The sequence below is a fragment of the Abramis brama genome (assembly GCF_963993115.1).
Source record: "Abramis brama genome assembly, chromosome: 12".
Classification (NCBI taxonomy): domain Eukaryota; kingdom Metazoa; phylum Chordata; class Actinopteri; order Cypriniformes; family Leuciscidae; genus Abramis; species Abramis brama.
Genome location: NC_139974.1, coordinates 17,871,910 through 17,895,327, shown reverse-complemented (window position 1 = coordinate 17,895,327; position 23,418 = coordinate 17,871,910). Strand labels below are relative to the sequence as shown.

The following is a 23,418-nucleotide window of genomic DNA, read 5'->3' as shown; positions in this document are numbered from 1 at the left end:
TTTTTTATTTGTTGAACATCAATTAAATTTTTAACCTTAGATGGGTTGAAGCGTTTTTTTGGATTTCCAAATTCGGGGAACAGACACAGTCTCTATGTGATGATAGCTAGGTGGAAGAGTCTCTGTGTGATGGGATTTATCTGACCTTGGTGACGTGAGACAGCTAGCAGACAGTCGGTTAAGCCAGTCTGTCTGCTTCCTGACCTGAGCCCCAGATTGTCATGTTTTATCTCTAAGACTATAAGCCAAATTACTAGAGAGAAGAGCAGCACCATCCCAGGAGGGATGAATACCTTAAATCTCTTTTCAACAGGTCAGGTCTTCCCCAAAAACTTTTCCAATTGTCTATGAATTCTATATTATTTTGCGGACACCACTTCAACAGCCAGCCATTGAGTGAACACAATCTACTGACTATCTCATCACTCCTGCGAACAGGAAGGGGGCCAGAGCAAATTACAGTGCCTGACATCGTACTTGCAAGTTCACACACCTCTTTAATATTAATTATTAAATACAGGAAACACAGGGGTTTAAATACACAGGGGCAAACAAGCAAGTTAAGAAGACACACCTGAGGGTTGTTCCATAAAAGACGCTTATAAAAGCGGGGATTAAACTCCAAAACCGGACTTGAATGAGCCTAACAAATAAGTTGGGGCTAAAGTGGTTCCATAAAAGGTAATTGAAGTTCACGCAATCTCACTAATTTGATCCAGGTTTATCTAGTCTAGATAATTGCGTGTGCACGCGTTTCTGAAGCAGCCCTAGAGGTCGATCGTGGATCAAATCGATCCACCATCAAACAGCGTATATTTTGTGCTGTTTGTGCGTTTGTGACATGTTTTTTTTTTTCCCTCAGTGCAAAACTTACATTTTACAGTTATATTCTCCATCTGTAAATATTAGAAAGTCATGCAAATGTATCCATTTTGCTGCTAATCTTCATATTGAACGAGCGCTGCTGCGCGATTTTTTTAAAGAAACTAAATATATAAAGATACAAAATATAGTTTTGGGTATATGACCTATGCTACTTAATAAAGATGATGTAAACTTATTTAGAATGCTGAGAATTACAGCTTTTAATGCAATATTTTTTTGGAGAAAGCCAGAATCCCCAGTTTTAAATGGGTAGATTTAGTTTCTAAAGTACATTATGGAGAGGATAACATGAAATTAAGAGCAAATGTATACATTTTGAAAAGATATGTGCAACTCTAAAATCAAAGAATATTCCATAAAATAAAGGAATATATATTAGCCTACATTAACTACATTTTTATATAACCCTCCCTCCCTTTTATTTCTACTTATTTGTTTACTTTTTTATTTACTTATTTAATGTTGAATATTTGATATTCAAATAATAATACTTGAATAACTATTAGGAATTATGTGTCATTATAAGAGTTTGACATAAATATGTGAATGTTAAATTTTTATTAATATTTATTTATTGTTTTTTTGTCTTTTCCCCCTTAAATCATATGTAAAAGTGTCTAACTATGTACTTTTTGGTTATTGTTCTAATCATGTGTTTTTTTAGGTGGGTATTATCACAAAAGAAAAAAAGTAGAAGGAAAAATAAGGAATATTTATTGGGGGGAAATGTCTTTAAAGGAACTGTCAATTTGTATAATTGTGTTAAATGTGTTTGAATTGAAAGACATAATAAAGTACATAATATATATATATCCACCTAAGAAACACATGATTAGAACAATAACCAAAAAGTACATAGTTAGACACTTTTACATATGATTTAAGATAAATTCTAAATAAGGCACATCTAATGTCCAAATAACAAATATTTTAGTATATATATATATATATGCTAAAATATTTGTTATTTGGACATTAGATGTGCCTTATTTAGAATTTTAAACCTACAAGTGTATTTTTATGATAGCAATAACTGTAAAGGGACTATTGTAATGGGGTAAATCAAATGTAGGCTAATATACTGTCAATTACTAAGCTCAGATTCATCTTACCAGTTAAAATTTATACTGTGCTTTTGTAATTATTTATTTTTAATTTTGTGATTTTAACTTCTGCTTTACAAAGCTTTTTTTTAGATTGTGTTCTAATGTTCTTCTAATCATAAACATGTACTACAGCTGCCAAACAAAACCAGAGAGAAATGTATTCATAAATCTTTAAAACAATCTAATTAAATCTTGGGCACAAAACATTTAGCCAGTAAAAAAAGAAAACCTGTATATATATATATTGTATTTAGGCCTATCTATCTATCTATCTATATATATATATATATATATATATATATATATATATACCGTATATTTATATACTGTATTATATATATAAATATATATATATATATATATATATATATATATATACTGTATTGTTTATATATATACACTGTTAGACTTTTCTGTAATTTCTACAGTTATTTACTTTAAATCCCCCAGTATTATACTGTTATTTCTCTTTACAGTAAATAACTGTGTTTCCCATTGCATCATGGGAATTTTCTGTGACGTCTAACACCACATACAGAGACTTACTGTATTTTTTAAAATTTGCTGTATACTACTGTATTTGTCTAACACCACATACAGAGACTTACTGTATTTTTTAAATTTGCTGTATACTACTGTATTTGATGTAACGGCCTCTCTGGCTGGCACCATTCCATCGTGCTTTTTATTTCCTAATTTTTGCCTTACACCACGTGCAGTGTTCGAACTATACCGTGTCTTTTGGGGGAGCCCACTTTTGTTGATGTTTTTTTTTCAAGGGGGGGGGGTATTGGTTATGCGCGTGCCATACGAGGATGGGAAGTTCGAATCATTTTACTGACACTCTTGTTCGATCTCATTCATCAAAATGAAAGAATCTTTTTTCGAGCCATTTCGTTCATCTAAGGGGCTTTAAATGTTATACTTTTAACAGGCAAATTCCCTGAACACATCCACCTACGCAATCTTGATTATATTCTGAATTAAGAAACATTATAATGCAGTCAAAAATAATTTACAAGGAACATAAATAATTACTTTACCTTCAGAGTCTTTCGTTCAACTGTCACGTGACAGACGCAATGAATGGATCGTTCATGAACGACAGATATATAACAGCTACAAGTCACAAGTGTATGCACTACTTGCTTTATGCAAGCACTATATAGGATAAATCACTATACAGGATTTACTCTATTATACTTTATCGATCCGAATTGATGGGTCAAACAGCAAACATCCACCAACAAATAGTCTATAAATAGGCTGTCTTTGAGTTCACATGAACAACGGTTAAATTATTCGTCGGGCTACAGAAGAATACCATAATTCCTCCGTTCAATTAGGCCTAAGACATCGAGAGTCACGCAGACCTATAACAACCCAGCCACAACACATTTTGGGAATAACATGCCTTACCTTAACACAGAATGGATTTCAAGGACTTCGCGCGCAGATCAATGGCCTCGTTTATATTTTTTCCGACGAATCTGTGAGTTAACATGAGTGGAATTTGCACCGCAGCGCCACCACACCTTGATGCTCATGATAAGAATAGCATGCATAGTTATCTTTATTGAAGTGAATTACCGGTAGGTTTAAATCGCCGTCCTGCATGAATGAATGATATTTTTGCTATTTTACACATAATGATCCACGATGATCACATTACACAAAACTGAAATTGCACGTCAAAATAACACATTGTCAATATTTTTTGAGACCCCCCAAAATTTCACAAATCACCTTTTCAGGGGAGCCCATGTCTTATTAAGGGGAGCCGAGCTCCCCCTAGCTCCCCCGTAGTTCGCACCCTGACCACGTGTCTACAACGCTATAACAGTCAGAGGATATTGGACACATTGAAGCGACCGGGCCGGACCATTAATGCAAAATGTAAACCGTACTCGGTTACTAACGTAACCTCGGTTCTCTCTAGAAGAGGGAACGAGTACTGCGTTTTATCAAAACGCTACGGGAAAAGTCTCTTTTCACGAAACACTGAAGCAAAAATTATCCTTTAATTTTCATATATGTAAAACGCGTTGCGGCAGCAGCAGACAGCTGAAGCAAGACGGCTTGTCCGCTCATTGGCTGCTCTGCGGCAACTGCATAAGCCTATCGAGCGCAGGCTGATGCAACATCAGACCAATGAGGGCGCTTCGCGCCCTCCTCGCCACTTCCCGCCGAGACGGGCGTGGCTTACCTCTATAAAAGGAGCTCGAGAAGGCTGATTCACTTGATTTTGATCGCCGAAGCGAACCAGAGTGAACCAAACGCACGGCAAGGGAACGCAGTACTCGTTCCCTCTTCTAGAGAGAACCGAGGTTACGTTAGTAACCGAGTACGTTCTCTTACGAGAGTTCTCTCGTACTGCGTTTTATCAAAACGCTACGGGAACCCCTTGCAAAACGCCGTGCGTGCTGGGATAAAAACACTGATCACCGGAAGCTATTTCAGGCATACAGTGCATAATCACCAGATAGACTCACACAGAGTCAGGGAATAAGGGGGGGAGCCTTAATTCCCTATACTGTAGCGTCCGCAGGCTTAACATGACCTCACAGGGAGAGTCTAAAGACAGGAGGGGTTTCCTCCGTCCTTATATAGACATGTCCACAGACGCGAATATGACATCACATAGCCAGGGTAGGGAGCCTGCACTAATGTGGGAAAACGTGGGTCTTACACAGTTCTGCCCAGTATAGTCGGTAGCGCGTTGCGCCTGTAAATAGATTACACCGACAAAAGCTTAGCCTGTAAGGCGGGAACCTCTAGGTATAAAACCTGATAAATGTAGACGGAGAGGCCCAGCCTGCCGCCGTACATATATCCTGTAAGGAAATCCCGCTGGACCAAGCCCACGAGGAGGCAACGCCTCTCGTAGAGTGCGCTCTGACTCCCAACGGGCATTGAATGCCCTTGGCAGTATAAGCCAGCGCTATGGCGTCAACTATCCATCTGGATAGACTCTGTTTCGAAACAGCCGTTCCTTTGGAACGTCCGCTGAACGAGACAAAGAGCTGCTCTGTCTGTCTGAAGGCAGCAGAGCGGAACATATAAGTTCTTAAAGCCCTAACAGGGCAAAGAAAACTCGAGTCCCCTTCCTCACTCGACGCCGGCAGGGCAGCCAGGGAAATAACCTGAGCCCGAAAAGGCGTGTTGAGGGATTTCGGCACATAGCCGTGCTTAGGTTTGAGTATGACTTTAGAGTCATTAGGACCAAACTCCAAGCACGTCGGGCTCACAGAGAGCGCGTGCAGATCGCCTATGCGCTTCACTGAAGCGAGAGCCATCAAAAACACTGTTTTGAAAGACAAATGTTTGAGGCTGATAGACTGGATAGGCTCGAAAGGGGCACCTTTCATGGCCGCCAGGACCGTAGAAAGGTCCCACATAGGGACTGAAGGAGGTCTGGGTGGATTCAGTCTCCTAGCTCCCCTGAGGAAGCGGATGACTAAATCATTCCTTCCCAGTGACTGACCCAGCGTTGAACCGGAGAACGCTGAAATAGCCGCCACATACACTTTGAGCGTGGAAGGGGATCTGCCCTTATCCAACAGCTCTTGTAGGAAGGAGAGAACCTCCGCTACCTCACATTCGAGGGGTGAAAGGCTCCGAGCTGTACACCAGCTGGAGAAAACCGACCACTTTGAAGCGTAGAGCCGCCTGGTCGACGGCGCTCTAGCCTCAGTGATGGTATTCATGACTCCCTCTGCGAGACCAACGGGTATCCGTTGAGCGCCCACACATGAAGGGACCACAGTTCCGGGTGTGGGTGCCAAATCGAGCCCCTGGCCTGCGAGAGGAGATCTCTCCTCAACGGCACTGGCCATGGAGCGATGTCTGCTAACTGCATCAGAACTGGGAACCATGCCTGGTTCTTCCAGAACGGTGCTACAAGCAGCACTGGGCATTTTGTTTTCCTGACCCGTTCCAACACCTGTGGCAGGAGGGAAACGGGGGGAAAAGCGTATAGCGGGCAGCGCGGCCACCTTTGGGACAGCGCGCTGTCGGTCTTTGAAAAGAATGCGGGGCAGTGAGCGTTTTCGTGGGACGCGAATAGGTCCACCTCCGCTTTGCCGAATCTCTCCCACAACAGCCGGACTGTTTGTGGGTGTAGAGACCATTCGCCTGTAGGAACGTTGTTCCTGGACAGTCTGTCCGGGCCCACATTCAGAAGCCCGGGTACATGCACTGCTCTCAGCGAGCGTAAGTTGTGCTGAGCCCATAGTAGGAGGCGTTTCGCCAGCCTGTACAGGGATATGGAATTCAGACCGCCCTGGCGATTTATGTAGGACACCACAGCCATGTTGTCCGAACGGACTATGACGTGTTGGTCCTTGATGTGGGGACAAAAACGCGTCAGCGCATTGTGCACTGCCAGCATTTCTAGGCAGTTTATGTGTTGGAGCTTTTCTCGTTCCGACCATAGGCCGAAGAACGGTCTGCCCTCGAGCAGCGCTCCCCATCCCGAGGTGGATGCGTCCGTCGACACCATCCTAACCCTCGAGGAAGTCCCCAGGCTTACACCTGATTGGTACCAGTCGTTCGCCATCCAAGGCACCAGGGCTGTGACACAGTCCTGATTGACCTTGAGGCGTAATTGACCGGACACCCACGCTCTGCGCGGTACCCGCGCTTTCAACCAGAACTGCAGCGGGCGCATGCGGAGCAAGCCCAGCCGGAGAACTGACGATGCTGAGGCCATGAGACCCAGCATCCTTTGAAATTTCCTGAGCGGGGTGAAAGCGCCGCGGCGGAAAGACTTCGCCGCGCGCTGAATGTTCAGCACACGCTGTGGCGACAGCTGCGCTGTCATAGACTGTGAGTCCAGAACTATACCCAGAAACGAAATCGTTTGACTGGGGTTCAGTGAACTCTTCGCCCAATTGACCGTGATACCAAGATTCTCGAGGTGATCGAGTAAAATGGCTCTGTGCTCTACGAGCTGAGATCGTGATTGGGCTAGGATCAACCAGTCGTCCAAGTAGTTCAGCACTCGCATGCCTCTGAGTCTGAGAGGAGCGAGCGCTGCATCCATGCATTTCGTAAATGTACGAGGTGCCAGGGACAAGCCGAAAGGCAGGACTGTATACTGGTATGTCTGACCCTCGAAGGCGAATCTCAAGAATCGCCTGTGATGTGACGCTATCTGTATTTGAAAATACGCGTCCTTCAGATCTATCGACATGAACCAGTCTTCCCGGCGAACATGCGCGAGAATTTTGCTGGTCGTGAGCATTTTGAAACGGCGTTTCACTAACACTCTGTTCAGTCGTCTTAGATCCAGAATGGGTCTGATACCGCCGTCCTTTTTGGGGACTAGAAAGTATCTGCTGTATATCCCCTGTTCGCTTTGATCTCGGGGAATAAGCTCTATCGCCCCTTTGCTTATCAGTTTTGATATTTCGGCGCGAAGTAGGTGTGCTACTTTCAGCGGTACCGAAGTTTCGACGCGCGCTGTGAAGCGCGGAGGGCGTCGAAAAAACTGTAGCGAGAAGCCTCTCTTTATAATGCCTAAGACCCAGTCCAAAACCCCTGGAAGCGCTGCCCATGCATCTGCATGGTTGGCTAAGGGCCGGATACAGAGCGCGCTCTGTTCGCCGTGCGACAGAGGTGCTACGGGGCTCACAAACGTAGGCGTTATGCCTGCGGCATTTGAGGCGGGGGGCGCGCTTAATACAGCGGGCGGAGCGCTCGTCCTCGACCTTACAACAGTGCTTGGCTGAGTGAGGGAGGGCTGCGCGAGTCCCGTGGGACTCATGTGTGCGAGTAGATGTGGGCTGGGAGCGGACACATTTACTGCTTTGGGCGCGCTGCCTGTGTAAGCAGCGCGCGCGCTCATAGGTCTCGTTTTTACAGAGAGCCTGTGATCTGATAGACATAGTGTTCGTGGGCACTGAGTAGTGGGCACTTTTACTATGTGGGGAGCGCAATCGACCTGAGTCGATTTTATTTGCGCGAGCCCTAAGTGCAGGGCTGTGCTTGTGTGTAGGGATGGGCACTGAGAAGTGGGCATCGACACTACATTTATAGCACCATCGGCCGTGGCCGGGACACCAGAAATACCGTGAGTAAGTGTGGGCGCGGGAGAGCGGGCACAGTTACTGCAATGAGTGCACTGTCTGTCTGAGCAGAGTGAATGCACACAGGTTTCGTCTTTACAGAAACCACAAGGCATGCAGAACATAGTGTTTGTGGGCACTAGGCAGTGGGCACGTTCACTATGTTGCGTGCGTGATCGACCCGAGTCGAATATATGAGCGCGGGCCCTGTGTGAAGGGCTGTGCTAGTGTGTAGGGATGGGCACTAGCAGTGGGCATCTTCTCTACACATATAGCATCATCGGCCGTGCTCGTGGGCAGCAAAAAACACGTCTGCAGTTGTCTCTCGGGGAACAAACAGAGTGATTTGCATTCGGCGGCATAAATATTTTCTGCCGGCCGGCCTGGGGTTCGAACCTCCGATTCCCCGCGCGCAAGTCTAAGAATCTACCACTGGACCACAGTGAAGATACATAGACAAAGTCAGCGCGAGTATTATCCGCACTGGCGTTTGCTTGCAGGCATGTACCATGTGCTCGTGGGCAGCAAAAAACACGTCTGCAGTTGTCTCTCGGGGAACAAACAGAGTGATTTGCATTCGGCGGCATAAATATTTTCTGCCGGCCGGCCTGGGGTTCGAACCTCCGATTCCCCGCGCGCAAGTCTAAGAATCTACCACTGGACCACAGTGAAGATACATAGACAAAGTCAGCGCGAGTATTATCCGCACTGGCGTTTGCTTGCAGGCATGTACCATGTGCTCGTGGCCAGCAAAAAACACGTCTGCAGTTGCCTCTCGGGGAACAAACAGAGTGATTTGCATTCGGCGGCATAAATATTTTCTGCCGGCCGGCCTGGGGTTCGAACCTCCGATCGCCCGCGCGCAAGTCTAAGAATCTACCACTGGACCACAGTGAAGATATATAGGCAAAGTCAGCGCGAGTATTATCCACACTGGCGTTTGCTTGCAGGCATGTACCACGTGCTCGTGGCCAGCAAAAAACACGTCTGCAGTTGCCTCTCGGGGAACAGACAGAGTGATTTGCATTTTCAGACGCCTGCAAAATGCCAGAATGTGAGAAGAGCGGAAATCGCCCAGTTTCAGCGGGGCTGAAAACACTCCATTCTCCTTTCGCCAGTGACGCGCGGGAACCGTAGAAACGGTGTTCGGTTGCAGGCAAGCGGGTACTACGCGCTCGCTGGCTGCAAAATGCATCTCTGCAGTCGCCTTCAGGGGACTTACAGAGCAAGCATTGGCGGCATAAATATATATGCCGCTAGACCGGGATCCGAACCCCGGTCTCCCGCGTGGAGAACCTATAATTCCACCACTGAGCCACAGGGGGATACAGGCTTTGAAAGCGGCGTCAACATGTATTCTTCGGCGTTTGCTGGCAGGCAAGCGTGTAAAAGACTCACTTGCTGCAATAATATTTCCAGTCGCCGAACAGGGAACTGAGAAATGTGAGAGAAAAGAGGTCAGACCGACCAACGGTGGGACTAAGAACACTCTTTTCTCCTTCGCCGGTGAATGACGCGTGCAGAGGCAGGGTAGCTTTTCTTGTAACGTAAAGAAAAACTAATCCCGCCATCCGCTTCCAGGAAGGGCAGCCTCGGAAGGATGCCCGGTGAGTCCTCAAAGTCACCGTAGGCAATTGGCTCGGAGTGAAGGCGTTCGCCGTCAGCGAGCGCGAGCGCTGCATGAGAAGGCATCTTGAAAAAGACGCAGCTCTTTTAGGGGTGTGTGTTGCAAAGCGAACACACACACACACAAACACAAGAACAAGAATGTAAAGGATATGGCGTCGGAAAGCGCAGCAGGTACGGCGGTAGAAGGCGGCGTTGGCCAGCGGCTTCAAGGGCTCGTCCCGCTGAAGTGCTTGCATCAGACGACGCGTGCTTCCTCGTGATCCAGCGATGCGTGCGCTTCGCTGAAGAGATTAAAATCAAGTGAATCAGCCTTCTCGAGCTCCTTTTATAGAGGTAAGCCACGCCCGTCTCGGCGGGAAGTGGCGAGGAGGGCGCGAAGCGCCCTCATTGGTCTGATGTTGCATCAGCCTGCGCTCGATAGGCTTATGCAGTTGCCGCAGAGCAGCCAATGAGCGGACAAGCCGTCTTGCTTCAGCTGTCTGCTGCTGCCGCAACGCGTTTTACATATATGAAAATTAAAGGATAATTTTTGCTTCAGTGTTTCGTGAAAAGAGACTTTTCCCGTAGCGTTTTGATAAAACGCAGTACGAGAGAACTCTCGTAAGAGAACTGTTTGTCCCTTGCCAGAAATAGCGCGAGCGCTTGGACTCGGAGTAACGTTACCGTCCGTACGTCCGAAATATAACGGCGCATCACTATACACTGTCTGGGATTTGTCGTGTCTCGCTGGAGCATCCAGTGTAATATCACTGGGACTGTCTTTTGCTGGACCGCGCCGTTCGTGTCTCTGGCCCGGGGAAGAGACGGAATTCACTTCACCGAGAGAGACCAGCAAGCAAGGTAAAAAAAAAAAACATTCTGTGTGTGTTGACAGGAATGTGCCCAGTTTAACCTGTTATACTCGTCAACATGGCGGTAACGAACTTTACCACAGTAAACTGCGCTAACGTTTCATTTTACACACTTTGTTGTCGAGTTAAAATACGCCAACAAGCAACGCTTAGTTTACATTAACAATAAATGAACTATGTGAAATTCTGTTTTGGTTGTAGATAATGTTGGCCTACTGATGAGAAAATAACATTGTATGTTAGCTAACGTTAATTTTTATTTGGCTAGCTGCCACCTTTCTAGTTTTAGCATTAGTTTGCAAACTATAACATATTATAGTTTTTATTCTTATTTTATGGAATTTAATATTTACTTCCATTTTTGTATGTGTTTAAAGGCAACTGCAACAAAGCGCCAATTCGCGCCAGTGACTTCTAGCAAGATTCCGGAGATAAGTTAACGTTAGGCCATTTGTGATATATTTTGACATAAAGTTTGCTGAAATTAGCAATATGTGATAAGTGCTTTGGAGCCACTGGTGCAGACTAGGTAGCATACAATATCGTATAAAATCTCTATAAAATTGGCTAACTTTATATCAAATAAGTGACCTTTGCATCATGTCTAACTTTATATTTATTACACAGCAAATGAACCAATCAGAAGATGGACCATTTTCTATGTTCAGTCTCACCAGATTAAATGTATCCAGGTAAGCACTGCACTAAAACTCTCACTAATTCATTCATACCAAATCTAGCATTCTAAACAACTTAAGTTTATATTTTTGCATTATTTTGATATTTTATTAGGCAGAAGACTGTCTACCATTGCAGTCCCACCTGAACAGGAAGGTCCTAACATCAGCGCACAGGTGGGTTAACTACTGTAGGAAGGAGAACGGTCATCACTCAGTGATTTCTTGCATGTGTCTTAATGTATATTTGTCTCAGACAGGGACCCCTTCACTGCAGATGAGCTGAAATGGGCTAAATCATCGATGTCAGTCTTTCTCTCTATGGATCTCAGCATTTTTGGACAGAATTTAGGATTTGTAAGTATTAAAATTTAATCTGGAATAATTTAATTTAGTTCAGTTGAAATGTTTGAATATGCTATTGCCAAAGCTGTTTACAAATATATATTCTTAAGTTATTGTAAACATAATAATAAAAATGTAAAAAAAAGGAGGTTAAAAATATTTTGACACTAATATTTATTTCTCTCTCTCTCTCTCTCTCTCTCTCTCTCTCTCTCTCTCTCTCTCTCTCTCTCTTACAGTATAGTGTTGGAACCAGGCTCTCCTCTGAAGGACTGAGTACATTTGTGTTTGTGGACACGCACACAGATCAGGGAACATTCTGATGTTGTCAGTCAAGTTCTGAACAGGAACCAATCTTTGGAGAAGTTCATTTATTCGCAAAGGTGGACAAAAACATTGTGTTGACTTTTTAAAGATTATTTTGATGATGATTTTTACTCGTAGAAGTAGAAGTAGACTGAGGGGTAGACAGTCAGACATTGATAATAATAAGAAATGTTTCTTGAGAATCAAATAGACTTCAAAAACATTAAGACACTTAAATACTTCTTTTGGCCACCAGTGTACACGAATCCAACACATTTTTGTAAATAAGTGAAATTATTTTGAAGGTGGGGTTATGTGTCATGTATTGTGAAAAGAACTGTGTTTTGTCCTGTGTTGGACATTTCCTTTTTGACTGCTTAAAAATGTATTTATATTCTGCAGTTTTATGAATGTAATGGTTGATATTTCATTATAATACTTGTATAAGCTAAACAACCAGTGACTCTACATTCATTGTGTCAAATGCTAACGTTTTGTTTATGATTTTATGTATGTTTTTAACAATGTGTGCAGTGTACAGCACATAATGTGTTAATTTAACACGTCTACACATCTTTGTGCTAACCTTTCTGACATATTTACTTTGTTAAAATCATTAACACAATGAATGAGTTAAAATTAACACAAAAAACGTTGTCCCTAAACTCACCCATTAATGTGTAAAAATTCCACACATCATTTCCAGCATTGGCAGACTGTATATTTTGTGATATATATGAAATGTTTTAAATAAAAATATGGTATTTTGTAATAACTTTGTCTAATTGGTTTGTATGTTAGTAGTATTTATGTAGGATAAAAATAAAATTAATTATATATAAAAATTATGAAATCTAATTTAGTACAAATAAAAAATAATTACAGTAGTGTACTGATTAGCTTCGTTTTTACAGTAATGCACTGTATTACACAATTACAGTACCATACTGTAAAACTGAAAACGGTAATGTACTGTAAATCTTAATTCTTAATTCTTAATTAATCTTATATACAGTGCAATGCATAAGTGAATACACCCATGCTAAAGTTGAATAAAAAGAGGAATAAAAAATCATATTTTGGAAATTGAACTTAATGCCTTAATTTAAAAAATTAGGAAAAATCCAACCTTTAAGGACACCAATTTTCTTTGTGAATGAATAATGTATCGTAAATAAATAAATGTTCTTCCTTAAAATACATGGTGCATAAGTGAGTACACCCCTATGTTAAATTCCCATAGAGGCAGGCAGATTTTTATTTTTAAGTATTTAAAAAAAAAAAAAATTTAGGATACTATGCATCCTGATAAAGTTCCCTTGGCCTTTGGAATTAAAATAGCCCCACATCATCACATAGCCTTCACCATACCTAGAGATTGGCATGGGGTACTTTCCATAAGATCATCTCTCAATGCAAATCAAACTAGCTTTTAGGCTAACTGAAATAAAATCATGCCAATCTCTAGGTATGGTGAAGGCTATGTGATGATGTGGGGCTATTTTAATTCCAAAGGCCAAGGGAACTTTATCAGGATGCATAGTATCCTAAAAAAAAAATATAAAAAAATACTTAAAAATAAAAATCTGCCTGTCTCTATGGGAATTTAACATAGGGGTGTACTCACTTATGCACCATGTATTTTAAGGAAGAACATTTATTTATTTACGATACATTATTCATTCACAAAGAAAATTGGTGTCCTTAAAGGTTGGATTTTTCCTAATTTTTTAAATTAAGGCATTAAGTTCAATTTCCAAAATATGATTTTTTATTCCTCTTTTTAGTCAACTTTAGCATGGGTGTATTCACTTATGCATTGCACTGTATATAGGTCTATATTGTCTAATTTATCATTGTAGCCTTATTTAAGTTGATTTTCTGTATACTGTGTATTTATGTTTGGAGTAATAGTGGTTAATAAAGTCCAATAATGGTATGAGAGAGTATCAGTGGTAATATCATGTGTTCTTGTCGGTCAGTGTTAGAGGATCTGTGTAACAACTGAGGCTTAGCCTGACAGTTAGCCTGCCCTGGACCAGGCTAGTTTCCCAGCATAAGTTGCCAGGGTAACTGAGTTTGAACTATTTTAAGTTTGCTTTATGAAACAGAATCCACCGACAATAAGTCTGACTAACCAAAATAAGCCTGGCTTGTATTCTAATCTTGTTTTATGGAACAACCCTCTGGGGAAGACTAATCAACATGAAAACCTACAAAGAACTACAAAACACTGCACAAGACAGGAAATAACAAAAGACACAAGACAAGGGGAACACAAGACAGGAATCATGACACTCAACATAAAGCACTGTCAATAACTCGAACGTTGATTTGTGACATTCCAAGAACATAAAAAATGTCCAGTTTCCTGAATGTTACTAGAATGTTATTTAAAGGTTAGTATGATGTTCCTGAAACATTCTTTCAATCATCTTTCGAAAGAGTAATAAGAACACAAACTACAACTTTATTCAGACACAGCCTTGAACTTAAGATAAGACATTAACTCTCTCAAGATCTGATTAAACAACTCCACAAATAGCATTACCAGCTTCACTTATTACTAACCAAACTGACTTTATTTTCTGTCACACGTCACCACGAAAATCACGTCACCACACGTCACCACGAAGATCAGTGTTTGCTGCTCTTGACCCTTGTCTATCTTTAAGTTGGTGCTTTATCAGTAATTGCAGGTGTTTATGGAGACTAAAGAACGTTCCAGAAAACTGGAAAATTTTTATGTTCCCAGAACCAACACTTAATATTTGGAGAACATTCTTATTACAAAAGTCTGTTAGCTGGGTAGTAATTTAAAACCAAAAGGCTAAAACTATTTTCCCCTTGCCAGTACTTTTTTATTACTTCATGTTAAGTGAAGGCAAATCTGAAGTAAAATTGACCATGACTTCCTCACCGTAACTTGTTCCTTGTGGAAATGCAGAAAGTTCGCTCACCCAATGCTTGGAGTCGTGCAGCTCACCTGCATGAAAGTTGGGGTTGGGGGCCTGAACTAGTTTGTTTCAGGAAATCAGCAGCCTAATAAAGAGGTTGACTCTTCTTTGCAGCAATTTCCTTGCATGTGAGGCTATTTTGGTGCGACGTGTTGATAGCTGCATGTCTTTAACTACTGTTAACTCAAGAACACAATGACTGGAATCACTTCTTCCCTCCTTTTATCGCAATTGGTCTGCTCTTACAATCCAGTCAGAACGATAAAGTGATTTCACATGACTAGCACTTGTTCACAAGTGCTGATGATATGATTAGTGAAATTATTTTAGCTGGTCACTTTGTGCCAGGGCCAAAAAATGTAAGCATTTTGCAATTATTTAAAATGCATCTGATCACTCTAAAAACAATGTGAATCAACACCACAACAACTGAAGCAGCAAACTTTGTGAAACACACAGCCAATACTTTTGGCCATGGCTGTATCGTCTTAAACTGAGATAAATACACATTAGAAACAACATTAGCATTAGCACACTCATAAATACTTCTAGCTAGTAATTCTCCAACTGCGGTACACACACCACCCATGATATTAATGTATGTCAAGTCAAGGCAAGTCACATTTATTTATACACTGAAAAAAATGATTCGTTGAATTTAATAAAAAATGTTATGGTAAGTGGTTGCACACAATTGATTTTATCTACATTTAAACAAATGTATTAAGTTCATGCATTCATGACCTCGAGACTAGATTACTGTAATGCTTTATTAGCTGGTTGTCCTGCATCCTCAATAAACAAGCTACAGTTAGTCAAAAATGCAGCTGCTAGAGTTCTTACTAGGTCAAGAAAATATGATCATATAACACCAATTCTATCATCTCTACACTGGTTACCTATTAAGTTACATATCAATTACAAAGTATTACTACTGACCTATAAAGCCCTAAATGGTTTAGCTCCTGGGTATTTAACGGAACTTCTATCGCCCTACAATCCATCGCGCTCTTTAAGATCACTAAATTCGAGGCTTTTGGTCATTCCTAGGATATCTAAGTCCACTAAAGGAGGGAGGGCGTTTTCACATTTAGCTCCTAAACTCTGGAATGGCCTTCCTGATATTGTTCGAGGCTCAGACTCGCTGTCCCAGTTTAAAACTAGATTAAAGAGGCATCTCTTTAGCCAAGCGTTCACATAATACTTACCTTTTATACTACAGTTGAATCAGATCGAATGCATTAATATTATGAACAGCAGCAATGCTAATTATTTCCCATCTACTTTTCTGCTGTTATCTCGGGACGCTAGCGGGACGCTAGCGCTATACAAATAAATTTGAATTGAATTGAATTGAATTGAAGTTGAACTTATTCAATTTTAGTTCAACTTAATGCATTTGTTTACATGTAGCTTAAATCAATTGTGTGCAACCACTTACCATAATTTTTTTTTTACTAAATTCAACGAATCATTTTTTTCAGTGTATAGCGCTTTTTACAAAGCAGACTGTTTCAAAGCTGATTTACAGAGATAACAGGACAATTCAACAGTTTGTTTCCAGAAGAAAATAGCGTCACAGTTGAGCTTAAGTAAGTTCAGTGATGATTCTTTTTGTTGTAAAAAGTTATTAATTTAGTTAAAGGGGCACTATGCAGTTTTTTTTTCAGCTTAATTTACCTTAACTGAACAGCTTCGGAGTCATTGGAATGGTTATATGACTTTTTTCGGATTGAATGATGGTCTTCTCGCACCCCCCTAGCACCTGTGAGCGGAAAAAAACACCCTTGCAACTTTGGGCCGGCGGGCTATAAATAAGCCTTCTGTGTATCATACATACCTCAGTGGACATGGCTCCGTGCGCTCGCCGGCTTCTTTGAAAACAAATGCACATGACCAGAGGGAGAAAATGGGAGGGGGGAGAGTCGCCAATGAGTTTTGACGACAGTGTTGTCAAATATCTATTCCGAAGCTGTAGGGGGAACTCTATAGATAAACCCGCGAGCAAAAAGCGAGATAACAGCGAAGAAATTGCCAAAACTGCATAGCGCCGCTTTAATTTATACAGTCTCTCACAAAAGTGAGTACACCCCTCACATTTCAGCAAACATTTTAGTATATTTTCTCAAGGAAAAATACTATAGAAATGAATCTTCGATATATTTTAGAGTAGTCAATGTGCTGCTTGTATAGCAGTATATATTTACTGTCCTCTGAAAATAACTCAACATACAGCCATTATTGTCAAAATAGCTGGCAACAAAAGTGAGTACACCGAACCGGCTGATTAGAATAAACCTCGGAATAAGCAGAAAGACTAACATTAGCGTAGATGCCATTCTTCTTATGATGCAACGAGTACATCGGGTGTTATAGGAGTGTTCCCGGTTCCGGCTGACCTAATTTATGCAGCCAAATAGTCATTTAACTGATTTGAATAAAAAGGAATGTATCATTTTATATGTGTATGCCAAAATTATAATATTAGTAATATTCACAAACAAAACCCCTATAAAGCCCATCAAGTTCCTCTAAAACAGGGATGGGCAAACTGTGTCCTGGAGGGCCACAGCTCTGCAGAGTTTAGCTCCAACCCCGATAAACTCTCCTGCATGTAGCTTTCTAGTAATCCTGAAGACATTGATTAGCTGGTTCAGGTGAATTTGATTAGTCAAGTCAAGTCAAGTCACCTTTATTTATATAGCGCTTTTTACAATACAGATTGTATCAAAGCAGCTTAACATTGATAACATGAAAATAATACAACAAAGTTTGTTTCTAGAAGAAAATTGCATCATTGTCCACCCTTAATAAAGCAGATCAATAATATTGTTGAATATTAAATGTCCCCATTAGGGTCCCAGATAGATAGCAACCATCAAAACAATGTTAAATCGATGTTAATGTCTATTTTGACTCAATATCACTTTTGCTCCCACAATTAATGTTGATTTTTTTTTAAAGATTTCATCCAAAAATCAATGGTAATGGCATTGAATCAATGTTACACTGTGATAATAATTCAACATTATGTTTATTCACCTTATTTTCCACGACGACAAGGGTGCCGCCATTACGTTCGTTTTGTCATCTTACTGCCGGCTGAGAGGGACTTCAACTTCCGGCTGAAAGGACCTACGCTAGTTTCTAGACGTAATTCTATAGTTGTAACAGTAAAATATGTCAAGTATTATATGCTCAGTTAGGGGCTGCCATAACAATTGGATTAAGAGGATAGAACAATTCAACCAACGGTGTTACTAACACAATGTAAAGTCCGTTCTATGAATACATTTAAGATTAGTAAAGAGCCGTTAACAAACATCATCTTGAGCCATCAACATCTTGCATGATTACCATTGCCCACCTATATGTCATATTTCTTATATTTCGTTTAATTAGTGATATGGACCTAAGGGTCTGAAATAAAGTATGAATGAATGAATGAATATTCACGATAGTACAATATATTATGGTACATTACAGTCTTACAATAGCTCACATTATTCCTGTAAGGAGGCCAGCTAGCTACATCTCTCATTCAGATATTGATATTGACCTACGTAGAGTTAGGAGATTGTGTGTATACTGTCTCATTTTTAACGCATCTCTCTTTTTCACACTGTTCTAAGTATGAGTGCCATCATAAATTAATTATTATGATCTATTTTAAGCACTAATGTAAAAATGTTTATGGTTATATTATTTCCATAGATCATCGATGAGCGTCAGTGTTGCAGTGGACAAATGTGAGGAGGATCACAGCTACATGCCCCAGACCTGTGATGCAGAAACACAATGGGAGGATCCATCTGTCTCTAACTACAACTACGCTCCAAAATCTCAACTCAACCTGAAGCCACCTACATCTGAAATGGGAACAAGTTGAGCCAGTGCCATAGTACATAACTCTGCTGAGAAACGACCACCTTTGTCAGCTCTACACAGGGTCGACATTGGATGCATTCCATTCAGTTGCCGAGCACCTTACCAATTCATACACCAACAGTTTTCAGCTACCCACTTGGGATCAGCTCCTGATGACTCTGATGAAGCTGCGTCTTATATACTTTTTTAGCTTTAATATGAATCAGTATATATATTTAATTCATACAGTGAAAAACTAAGCAGTGTTTTATTTTTACATTTGATTATTCAGTTTCTGTTGTTAAATAGACCTAATGTAGGATAACCTGAACCTATTAACCCTGTGGTTTACACTGGTGTTAAAATAACACTTCTTATGTTACAGTAAAACACTGCTATTCACTTTCACAAGTTGAAGGGATGTTTTCTTGTCACAAAAAGAATGTGAAACACGTATGTAGGTTATATAATTTTAAATCTAATTTAAGTTAATTTTATACACTTTAAGCATTATCGTATCGCATATTGAATATCACATTGTTTAATGAGTTATCGCAAATCGCATTTTTCTTCAATATCGTGCACTTAATAACTTTGTCCAGGCGATGAAGTAATGAAGACAGAGGCTTCACCATTACCGATCTCCTCTATGAAAGGAAGGTGAAACTTGTCCTTCCTGTAAACCTTTACAATGTGACCAGATTTTACCTGTTGTGACTAGTTATTTTCATAAACCTTTACAGTGTGACCAGATGTTACCTGTTATGAATAGTTATTTTTATAAAACTTTACAATGTGACCAGATTTGACCTGTTATGAATAGTTATTTTCATAAACCTTTACAATGTGACCAGATCTGACCTGTTGTGAATAGTTATTTTTATAAACCTTTACAGTGTGACCAGATTTTACCTGTTGTGAATAGTTATTTGTATAAACCTTTACAGTGTGAGCAGAGCACAGAGTGAGCACCTGTTAGTCATTTATTATTAAACCATATAATGTGAGCTCTGTAGATTCCCCTTAAAACTTAAAGGAATTAAGTCTTCTAGTTAGAAGGAATAAGTCACGTCAAGTTTGCAAATGAATATCTTAGTTTATTACTTATGAAATTTAAATGGTGAAATGTATCTACATGAAGGTCAGTAGAAGGTGTCTCTAGCTTCCTGAAAACATCAAACACTTCTTACAACTGATTTTATACAACTTATTTAATCATTTATATTTAACCAATTACCTAATCTCCTATCCTTAACCCTAAATATTATCATTCCTTATTTACAAATAATTTTTCATTGCTGCTCCATCAACTCCTTCTGACAGGACGAAGTAGTTAAATATGTCCCCATAGGTTACCTCTGGCCACGTTAACAATGACAATGGATGAGACAATGTGAACCAACTGATCGTCGTACAAAGTTTTCTCCGTGCTCCCAATTTAAAACATTTACGGTATTAACGTTATTTGTCATTTCGCTAAAGTTTTGGCTAACTATAAACAATCTTCTAACTACTGAGCTAGCTACCGGATGTGCCGTGTCAGTTTAGCGGAAGTCGGATGACAAAATGCGGAAGCGCGAAGTATTAAAAGTGGGCGGGGCAGAATAAGGTGAATACTGTCAGAAACGAAACACAACAACTATAACTGACTTAAACTAACTAAGTTTAAGTTGAAATCAACTGGAAATAAAAGAAGACAATACATCTCTCAAGATCTCAGCAGAAGTTCTTATTAAGAATTAACAGAGGGTTAGATGTTGAAGTTTTATTGAAAATGTTTGGTCGCCTTTGCAACTGTGTGTACTAAAACACATTTTATTGCAAAGAAAGCCAGAAACAAAGTTAATCCATTTCAATCATAAATAATCAAAAATAATAATATTAGTAATAGTCACAAACAATAATTTCTGGCCAAAGATCAAACATTCTGAATTTTGATTTTTAAAATTGATAAAAACAAAAAACAAAAGTTTTGTTTAGAAACACATGCATACATCAAGATTCAGCATAAGTATCTGAACAATGGTGACATGCTTTAAGCTGCAATGCATGTTGGGAGCCTCCAGGGTATTAAACTTAATGCTCCCAGCATGCATTGCGGCATGAAGCATGTCACCATTTTTGAGATTTGTATGCTGATTTTTGATGTCTGTGCGTCCTAAAAATAAAATTCATACTATGTATTTAAAAGTTCTGAACTGTTGCAAGAAAGTATAGATGGATAATATAATCTGTTGATAACAATTAACCACTTTTATTCAGGAGTAAAATCAGTAAACTATTATTTTTCTAATTGTGCTGAAAAGTGTTTCACCTGATTATCTTTGTTTCTCTCTTACTTTACAAACAAATTACATGTTTTGGTAAAAACTGTTACAAAGACCAGAAACACGCATAAAATCCAAGTCAAACTGTCCAACCAAAGGCAACACTGATCACCATAATGATGAGCAGTTATTTTCAATAAAACATCAACTACTAAACCTCTGTTAAAACTTCTTGAGATCTTGATATTGAGAGATTTATTGTCTTCTATTATTTGTAGTTGATTTCAGGCTGTATGTCTTTAAGTCAGTTGTAATTGTGGACCAGACCGAAAACAGGACCGAGTTTGCCCATCTCTGGTTTGACCCCATAGGCAATATCTTTTCTCTTCAAGGTTGAGTCACAGTGCATCACTGGAACAGAACAATACATCTACAAAGAGCAAACTTGAACTACTATAAACTTCCACTTGTATTTAATTTTCACACCTAGCAAACTTGAAATAATAAAAACTTCAACTTATGTTACATTTTCACACTTTTATCATATAGTGACCAGTGGTGTTGCAAATACCTAAAGAGTTATATATGCTAAGTAAGCATACATATAAGTGGCTACATGTGGTGTGATAGAACTTCAAGACCCTAAGCATAGTTGTCTATAAAAATCTCATACAGCAATCATGAGAACAGCAACATGAAAACAAATACATTAACATTTAGTCATTTAGCAGACGCTTTTGTCCAAAGCGACTTACAAATTAGGACTAAATTAAGCAAGTCATCGTAAAGAGGCAAAAACAACGCAATAAATACTCAAAATACGAAGTTCAGGCATTGGTCAGAGTAGCATAAGCCCGATAAGCGAGGATTAAAGGAAAAAGAGGAAAGATTAAAGGAAAGATTTAAAAAAAATTAAAAAATTATGAGGTTAAGTTCCTGTGATGCCCAGTGATGAGAGGACATAAGGATCTGATGATTCACAGTGTCGAAGGCAGCAGACAGATCCAGAGGAATGAGAACTGAAGATTTGGAAGCAGCTTTTGCAATCCGTAGGGCTTCTGTGACCGACAGTAATGCAGTCTCAGTTGAATATCCTTTCTTGAAGCCGGATTGGTTGACATCCAGCTGGTTGTTCAGAGACAAGAAGGATGTTACTTGGTTGAAAACAGCTCGTTCAAGTGTTTTCACAATGAATGGTAGGAGAGAGACAGGTCTGTAATTCTCTACAAATGATGTGTTTAGTGTTGTTTTTTTAAGCAGTGGAGTTACCCGAGCCTGCTTGAATGCAGTAGGGAAAGTGCCAGTATGGAGGGATGAGTTGATGATGTGTGTGAGTGCTGGTAGAAGTGTGGGAGAGATGGCTTGTAGAAGGTGTGAGGGGATAGGGTCTAGAGGGCAGGTGGTAGGATGACTGGAGAGGATAAGTTTAGATACTTCTTCCTTGGTTAGCGGAGAGAAGGAAGAGAGAGGGTTATTGGCTGTGGAAAAGGGGTCGATCTGGGTTCTTCTGTGTGTGGCGCTGAGAACTGACTGCTGATAGTTGTTGTTTTGTTGGTGAAGAAGTTAGCAAAATCATCAGCAGTTAAAGAGGTGGGTGGTGGTGGAGGTGGACAGAAGAGAGAGATGAATGTCTTGAAGAGTGATCGTGTGTTAGAGGAGCTGTTGATCTTGTTGTGGAAATATGAAGATTTTGCAGCATGAACATCCACAGAAAAGGAAGAAAGGAGAGATTTATACATACTCAGGTCAGATGTGTCTTTTGATTTGCGCCATTTCCTCTCCGCTGCCCTAAGTTTGGTCCGGTGTTCACGAAGAACCTCAGATAACCAGGGGTTAGAGGGAGTAGAAGGAGTAGCACATGCAGGCCTGGAGGAGAGAGGGCAGATATTGTCTAAAATAAGAAGAACCCATCAAAGTGTAGAACTCTTGATTAGATTGATTGCATAATAACCCAATGGATGAATAGCAAAGCAGGTGCAGATTTATCATCTTGAGGGCAGGCTACATGAATAAACAAGATATGCAAAGGGCGAAATGGATCGCTGGGTCCTACCACCATGGTGAGAACTTGCTGGGACCCGAGGGGTACAAATGCCTTGAGTGGGCCAGGTGGCTTTTGGTGGCTAAGGCTTCAGCAGATACCATTGGGTAACAGGGTTTGGCCCAATAGGCGATATCTTTTCCATTCAAGGTTGAGTCACAGAACATACCTGGAACAGAATAATACATCCACATCGAGCAAACTTGAACTAATATAAACTTATACTTATCATTGATTTTCACACCGAGCAAACTTTAACTAATATAAACTTCTTCTTATGATAAATTTTCACACTTTTATCATATAGTGACCAGTGGTAAATACCTAAAGAGTTACATATGCCAAGTAAGCATACATGTAAGTGGCAACATGTGGTGTGATAGAACTTCAAGACCCTAGGCATAGTAGCCTATAAAAAT

At 40.4% G+C, this 23,418-nt stretch overlaps 1 long non-coding RNA gene across 1 annotated transcript; it reads right to left on the bottom strand.

Moving 5' to 3' along the window:
• Window positions 1-20,848: 20,848 nt before the first annotated feature.
• On the bottom strand, window positions 20,849-23,202 carry LOC311093869. Its single transcript, XR_014608491.1, has 3 exons — window positions 23,012-23,202; window positions 22,700-22,824; window positions 20,849-22,083 (listed from the first exon to the last, which is right to left on the bottom strand). It is a non-coding gene; the product is annotated as an uncharacterized lncRNA (long non-coding RNA).
• Window positions 23,203-23,418: the final 216 nt, after the last annotated feature.